General features: G+C 36.4%; 1 pseudogene; it reads left to right on the plus strand.

Moving 5' to 3' along the window:
* Positions 1-865: 865 nt before the first annotated feature.
* LOC122749844 lies at positions 866-7,249 on the plus strand (annotated as a pseudogene).
* Positions 7,250-8,339: the final 1,090 nt, after the last annotated feature.

Here is an 8,339-nt window from a genome sequence, read left to right on the forward strand (position 1 = left end):
ACCTAGCTGCCCCCACAATTAGTTCTTTACATGCTTTAATCCTTGCATTTCTACTATCTAATAAAGAATCATGCATATGTGCTTGTCAAATACTTTGTTTAATTGAATAAGAACACCTGGCTCCTAGAAGAAAGCTGTTCCAGGGTAATATAAATGGGATATTAAACATTACATATCCAGTAATTTCATTAGGGTCTTAACACACCCCCCATTCCAATCAATTAAATCAAATAAACAAATATTTATTAGGTATCTTCAATGCGCATGGGACTGTGATAAGTTCAATTAGGGATAAAGCAAAGAATGAGATAACTAGTCCTCAAGGAACTTACAGTTTAGTTGAGGAGACAAAATCTTTAAAAGTTAAAATAACTAAAAATTTAGCTAAAGATTTAACAGTTCAAAGCAACAACAGAGCAGATGTCACAAGGGAGTGCATGATTAATGACTACATTAATTTCACAGATATTAATGACTATAGTTATTCTGAGAAAGGAGAAATAATTTCAGGTTGGGATGATCAGAAGAAATTTGTGAAGAAAGTGGACTTGGGCCTGACACTTTAAGAAAGGAGATAATTTGTACAGGTAGAGTAGATGGGAGATCATTTTAGGTCAGTTGGTGTGTATTCTACTGAGAGGATTAAAGCTAATCCTAATATTAGCTGAAATAAAACAAATTTGCATGTGAGATGTACAAATAATTGCATATATAACATGTATAAATAAAAATTACAGGTGATCTAAGAAGTTATTAAGGGGAACAGATCATTTCCAACAACAAGTATGTGCAGGAAGTAACATAGAATACATTGTCAAGGTTATGTATGATCAGAAAAAGAGATAGCTAGGCTCATACAGCAATAATGAGAGATAACAAATGGACAGTCCCAGAGGAGGAATCCTACCCACAAAACATTAAAAGACTGATGCAAGGTTTTCATAGTATTAGATTGACCTACTTTGGAGGTGAGGAAGTTGGTTTAAGAATTGTATTGGATAAGAAAGTGTAGATGGGCTGTTATCTAGGTGTTTTTAACAGTGAAGGGAGTATTCCATCAAAATATCAAAGGGATATAATAATAAGGGATTGCAGCCCTGTCTACATGTCTATTCTTGGTCAATCTTGTGTGCTGGCTCACGTGAGAAAATAATGGGCCTTGCCAACACCCAAAGACTCCAAATCAAAGGGGATTGATTTGGACTGATTGGATTGACTGAGATTGACTGACTTCACTGATTAACTCACTTAAAGTTAATTTAGTTGAAGCCACACTTGCCTGGCCCTCAGGAGGGTGTGTTCTCATAGACTGTGGACTCTGACCTCAACACAGGACCACCCTCAAGTCCAGTGAACCAGTGGATTTGGGTGATGCTAGCCAATTAGCTTGAAGCAGTGTGGAAGGACCACCTCTCCTTAGGACACAGAGGAAACTTCCAGGTGCAGTTCATCTCTAGAACAGGCTGGTTGGGGAGAAATTGAGGAAGAACCAGTGAGGCTAGAACTAGGCTAGATAGGCCTTTTCTTAACTTTCTGACCCAGGTGTTCTCTTTTTTCTAATAAATGCTTAATGCCCCAAAATTCGTGCTAAAGCTTCTAATTTATAAGTAAACCCTAGCTAGCTTTCTCTACACTTGGGACAGGAATAAGACTACCACACATTTAATTTTAAACATCATACTCAGAACCAAAGGACTTGAAATCATTGGATTGATGAAGTAACCTCATTGCTCTAGCCATAAAGGCAAAATCTTGTGATCTTTAGAAATCTAGAAATCAGGAGTTTCTTGTGCAGACAATTGGCAGCAGGGAGGGGTTTCTGTAGTGGAGAGCTTGGCCACTTACAAGCAAGAAACACAATGCCTGATTGGGATTTCCAGAAGACAAGGAATTATTTGGGCACTGGAAAACCAAAAGAAAATATAAAATGCCAATTAGGCAATCTTGCAAAATGCTTGATTTTTGGATGGTTTTAAGTTTCAATTTTCTGGGAGAGTATAACAGTAATTTTAAATTACTAAGTTCACTTTTAAGTCGTTTTTAATACATATTTTTGAGAGTCTTTTTTGTTTAGCATTCCTTTTGCATGGAGGTTATAAATGACCTGATTCATATGGTACACTGAGTAGCCTTCTCTTTTCTCAATTTTCAAGTGATGGTGTATTTGAGGCAAACTTATACTTTAAGTAATTTTTCACCTCTGGGGGAGGATAATGAGCTGAAGTACATCAGAAAAAGTGCCTATTTTTACAAACCAACTTTTCTCAGAACTGCATCTAGCCAGTGTGAGCAGAGTCCAATGGACCAGGAGAGGGCATGTCACTTCAGGCCCTCGAATTCTTCTTGTTAGGAAAGCCAGTTTCAATAGTGAAACAAATTTAGTGATATATTCCCCCAAGTCTTATAATACTCCCCCAAAAGCAATTTGACAACTGGGTGGGATTTGGGAATATTTTTGTATAATTAGCAGCACTGATTTCTTTCATTAGCACAGTTAATCAAGAGTTGTTGAATTTATGAAGAACTCATTTAATAAGCAAGGTGCTATGAATGAAGAACAACAACTTTCCTATGTTCAAGAAAATTACATTCTACTCCAAGGTTTCAAATTACATACAGAGAAATAAGCATAGAGTATATGCAAAAGCATAATTGCTAGATGTTAAAGTAAACAGGGTTTTAATTTGCAAAAAGCACAGGTTCTATAGAAAGTTGTGATAAAATCTTGCTTGTTTAAGGAAACCTCCTTTTAGAGTAAATGGTTGACTAAAGCTCAGAGCTACTTCTCAAAGGGCACCTCTGAAATTATAGAGATCATTTGATCCAATCCAAGGCCTCCAACTCACAGACTGCCTAAGACATAACCATATATATTTGTTTCAAAGGTTTTATATTTCTTTTCTCTTTTTCTAGTGGTCTTGCAAAGAGAGAGACAGAGAGAGAGATATTAGAGGAAGAGAAATTTTTGATAATTTTAATTTGATAATTAAAAAATTAAAATAAAAAACCCAAAATGACTGTTTTCTTGTATTAAAAGAAGATTTTAATTTTATCATAATAAATTTAACTATTGAAAAATACAACAAGAATGACAAAAACTTAATGATTCTGTTCATTCTAATGAGAGGAATCTGTCAATTTTCAGAATTAATCATTCTTTGGACAATATTAATTCTTCTTTTTTGAATCTGAAGGGAGACATGAACTATTCCAGGAGATATCTATCACAGTCTATTTTTCATCCCCCAGGCTTACTGATGTCAGAGTTATTGTGTGCATATGTCTCAACAGTGGTGGGTTGGTTCCAGACAATTGATTTTAGTAAACATCATTTAAGTATCATTTAAAGTATCATTTAAATATTTAAATATCATTTATTTTTGTTTTTTGTCATTATTGTCCTACTTATGATTGAGAATAAAACTTTGTGAAAGTTGGAGAGTAATATGGGAAATAATTAAACATGAATTTTAACTTGTATATATGTATGTAGGCTAGCCTTTCTTGGGAACAACTTTTCAATGGATAAGAGAAATCTAAATTTTCATGCCTTAAGAACGTAAGATGATAATTAAAAGAAATTATGTGGGGAAAATAAGGGAATAAACATTTATATATGTACATTGTGTATAATATAATATATATACTTATACATATATTTATTTATACCTTCTATCTGCCAGCTACTGTGCTAAGTATTTACAAATGTTGTCCTATTTGATCCTCACAACAGCCCTGTGAGGTACATGCCGTTATCCTTATTTTTCATTTGAGGTAATTGAGGCAACCAAGTGTTAAGTGACTTGCACAGGATCACATAGCTAATAAGTATCTGAGCAGAATTTGAACTTAGTCTTCCTAACTCCAGTTGTGGCAGCTGATCCATGGTACTACTTTGCTGCTTTAATAATAAGAAATAGATTATGTAAATAATAGTCTAGTAGTTTTTTGAACTGATATAAACCAGCATTAAGAGGTGACATGATTTCATGAGTAGATAAGAATCAGAGAAATTTGGGTGAGAGTTTGTTTTAAAAAAAACAAATTCCCTCACTGTCCACGTCCCAAAAATATGTTTCAATCTGAACCATGAATTCATCACCTTACTGTCTAGAATTATAGTTGGTCATTATGTTGTTCAGAATTCTTAAGTCTTTCAAAGTTTCTAGTCTTTATAATGTTGTTGTTATTGTGAGGAAATGGGGAATGGTCTCCTCTCAATAAGAATACAATAGTCACCATTCAAATTACACTCCTCAGGCCCAGTTTGAGGAAAAAGGTTTCCCCTCTTCCTCCTCCTGCAAACAAAATCACATGGTTCAGGTAAGTCCTGAGCTGGTCTCAATTAGGTCTGCTCCTGAGCTATGTCCATATAAGGGAGGATTGAAGAATTGACCCTCTATCATTCCCCCTGCCCCCCACATTGACTAAGAACCTAAAGAATAATTATAGAAATTATGGTTAGGAATACTGTGTTTTGGTTAGCTAGTTTTTGCACATAGATTGTAACCTTTGACTAATCAGACCAGTGATGAAAAGGGGAAGGGTCCATTCACATTAGGGACTAGGGTTTAAAACAGGGCCTGCCAGCCCCCATTCTTTGCACCCACCAGCTGCACATTGGGTTGCCCATTCTCATGAGAATGACAATAAATGAGCCTTTGACACATCACCACTGCTGAGTTCCAAAGAATTATTGAGCAGGAGTCCTTTTCCTCAGTCATTTTATAAATTATTCTCCTTGTTCTTTTCACCTCACTCTGTATCAGTTCATACAAGTTTTCCCAGGTTTCTTGTTTACTATATCTTTTTAATAATTTTATAGTCCATTTATATTCATATACTTAATTTGATCAGCCATTCACCAAATGACAAAAACCTCATTAGTTGCCAGTTGTTTGCCACTGCACATACACAAAAAATGAACTGCTGTAACTATTTTTATACATATGGGGCTTTTCTTCATTCTTTGATCTCTTTAGGGTATATACCAAGCATACACAGTTTAATAACTTTGAGGACATAGCTCTAGATTGCTTTGCTGAATAGCTGTACTATTTCATAGCTCCACCAACAGTGCATTGGCGTGTCTATTTTGATGCAATCCCTCCAACATGTGTCATTGTTGTTTTTTGCTAACTTTGTTAATCTGATGGGTGTGAGGTAGAAACACAGAATGTGCATTTCTCTAATGATTAGTGATTTGGAGCATTTTTTCATTTGGTTAATGATAGCTCAAATTTTTTCTTCCTTCCTTCCTTCCTTCCTTCCTTCCTTCCTTCCTTCCTTCCTTCCTTCCTTCCTTCCTTCCTTCCTTCCTTTCTTTCTTTCTTTCTTTCTTTCTTTCTTTCTTTCTTTCTTTCTTTCTTTCTTTCTTTCTTTCTTTCTTTCTGGGTAATGAGGGATAAGTAACTGCCCAAGGTCATACAGCTAGTAAGTGCCAAGTGTCTGAGGCTGGATTTGAACTCAGGTCCTCCTGAATCCAGAGTCAGTGCTCTTTATCCATTGCATCACCTGGCTGCCCCCTCAAATTTATTTCTTTGAAAACTGCCCTTTCATATCTTTTTAGTATTTATCAATTCGGTAATGGCTTTTATATTATTATTATGTTTAAAAAAGACACATAACCAAGTGATACAAGTTTATTTTAATATCCAAATTTGTTTATATGTGTGTTTATGTGTGAGTGTGTTATAGAGAGATGAAGACAGAGACAAAGAGAAAGGAGGTGTGTGTTTATATGTGCATATGCATATATCCTTGAAGAAAAGTGAAAAGAATAAGCCTTTATACAGTGCCTGGTATGTGCTAGGCACTGTGCTGAGCACTTCAGAAGTATTATCTTATTTGATCCTTACAGCAGCCCTACCAGGTAATGATGAGAAGGTATAGAGGCATAGCAATATAAAGCTATGATTTCACTGATTAAATCATGAAATTTCCATGAAAGCATATAACATTTTTCATAGATTTCATATGTATTTCATACAATATCTCATTTGTATATGAAAATTTCATATATGTATGAAATCACAAAAGCCTTACTGTATTTTAAGCTACCAAGAGAGATAAGTTATAGGCATAATAATAGATTTAGATGATGCAGAAGTAAATGTAGATGTAGATGCAGGTGCAGATGCTGTTGTAGAAGCAGATGTAGTTGTAGAAGTATATAGATAAATAGGGATAAGGACTGAAAACTTCTGGCTAGTGAAAAAGTGCCTGTACCATGTAATTCATCAACAGCTTCTCTACAACTTATGAGTACCCAGAAATAATTAACCCAGTTTCTGTGATCAATTCCAGAGCTTTATCCACTATACCCCAGCTGCCTAAATGTCTCTATCTCTCTTTCAAGAATTGTGCATTTTTGAAAAGTTCAATTTGATTGAAAATTCAAGTATTATATACTTAGCTCTAAGAATGGAAAAACAAAAATAGAATAGTCTTTGCCTTCAAAAAACATAACTTACTGATTTGGGAAGAAGAGATATGATGTGTACACAGAGTAGAAAAAGTACAGGATGATTTGAGAAGGAAAAGAGCACTGACACTTGATCAGTATTGGGTTAGGCTCTGAGGAGGAGGTGGCACTAGAGCAGAAACTACAGGAAACCTTGGGATTCTGAAAGGCAGCATTGAGAAGGAAATAAATGTGCCCCAGGAGTGGGGTGTATCTGTGCACAAAACCAAAGAAGAGGAGGACAGAACATCAATTTCAGGAACCAGTGTGACTGGAATGAGTCCATGAAAAACAATAATGTGAAACAAGATTGGAAAGGATAGAAGAGAATCAGGCTGGGAATGGATGCCTTTAAATGCCTGCGACTGGCCTGATGATCAGTGGCAAGGGTTCAGGAAGTGGTGGATAACATGGTAAAGGAGCCAGAGCAGGAGAACATGCAGAAGATACAGGGAGTCATGTTCTGTGTCCTGCCATCTTGCTGTGAGGATTTCCAGGCCTCCAGGAAGCAGGTTCATCAGTGCATTATACATTACCATGCACCACTGGCCCAGGTACAGGTCCCTGTGACTAGAAAACTGGAGAAGTTCCAGAATGACCTGGCTCTATGCACCATGCAATATAATGGCAAAGCCAAAGATTTGATAGATGCTAGGAGCAAAGTACAACATTTGAAAAGGCACCTAGAGTTCTGTGTGACAAATTTAGTTGAACACATGCACATGCATGGTCATGCCGACCATATCCAAAAAGATGAACGATTCCCTGTTATCTTTTGCAAAATAGAATCATAGTCATTAGTCATCAGAGTTAGGAGAATGGATATATTCTTTTGTACTTTTTTGTATGGAAGTTTGTACCTTTCAGTAAAAGTTTAAGAATGAAGGATTTGAGACTGGTTGTGACTTTAAGGATACCCTGATAGGAATATGGAATCCAGCCCCTGGACTCTGTTGATTCCACTATATTTTAGCCCATAGGTTGAGGAATGGAAGGAATTGGTCCTCAGATATGGGTTAGTGGTACCATGGAGAGCTAACAGTGCCCAGACTCATTCTGTCAGTTGTACTTGTTTAAGCCCTTAATGGCTTTCAGCTAGTTCAAAGATATACAACTCTTGGAAGGCAGAATAGACTCTTGGTTTATGAATATTAGCAGTTCCCTACTTATGGGAAAAGAGAAACACAGTTGATCTATTCTTTCTGGCAAAGGAAGTTGAGACATAAAGGAGAGTGTGGAAAGAGAGGGTTATTTGGATTGGAACTCTGAGTAGTTTCCTAGTGATCTTCCCTTTGACAAAGACAGTGCTCATGTCAGTTTTCAACCTGGACACTAAGCAAGAGCATAAAAGGGAAATCTCCCACAAAGCACGAGAAAAACGATTCCTTCACACTCGATTACCATTTTTCCATCATATTGAAAGGCAGGAAGTTACCACAGGGACAACCCTTCAGATAAAGTACTTTCCAAGATTAACATGCAACAGATTTAGGCCCAAAGGAAGCCTCTATTTGTCTTCAGAACAGCCTTAAGCCTCTTGCTTGAGGAATAATAGATGACTGGTTTGGGGAAAAGTTAGTTTTCCCTGAGGCTGAAAGGTTATAATGCCTCACTCTGATACTGCTGATTTGTCCTCTTTAACCAAAAAGTTTTATTGAAAAGACCCTCTGAGAGCACTAAAGGGTAGGAACACTTCTTAAACTTTTCTGGAGGGTAGGTAGGTTGCAATGGAGAACTTTTGCTTCTCCAGAATAGAGGGGTATTGTCACCCATTACCCAATTGCCATTGTTGGTAAAAGGTTTATTTTTGAGCAAGATGTTAGTTTATAGGATTGTGTTGGAAAGAATGCTATTACCTTTAAACTGACTTCTAATT

The sequence above is a fragment of the Dromiciops gliroides genome, chromosome 1 (assembly GCF_019393635.1).
Source record: "Dromiciops gliroides isolate mDroGli1 chromosome 1, mDroGli1.pri, whole genome shotgun sequence".
Classification (NCBI taxonomy): domain Eukaryota; kingdom Metazoa; phylum Chordata; class Mammalia; order Microbiotheria; family Microbiotheriidae; genus Dromiciops; species Dromiciops gliroides.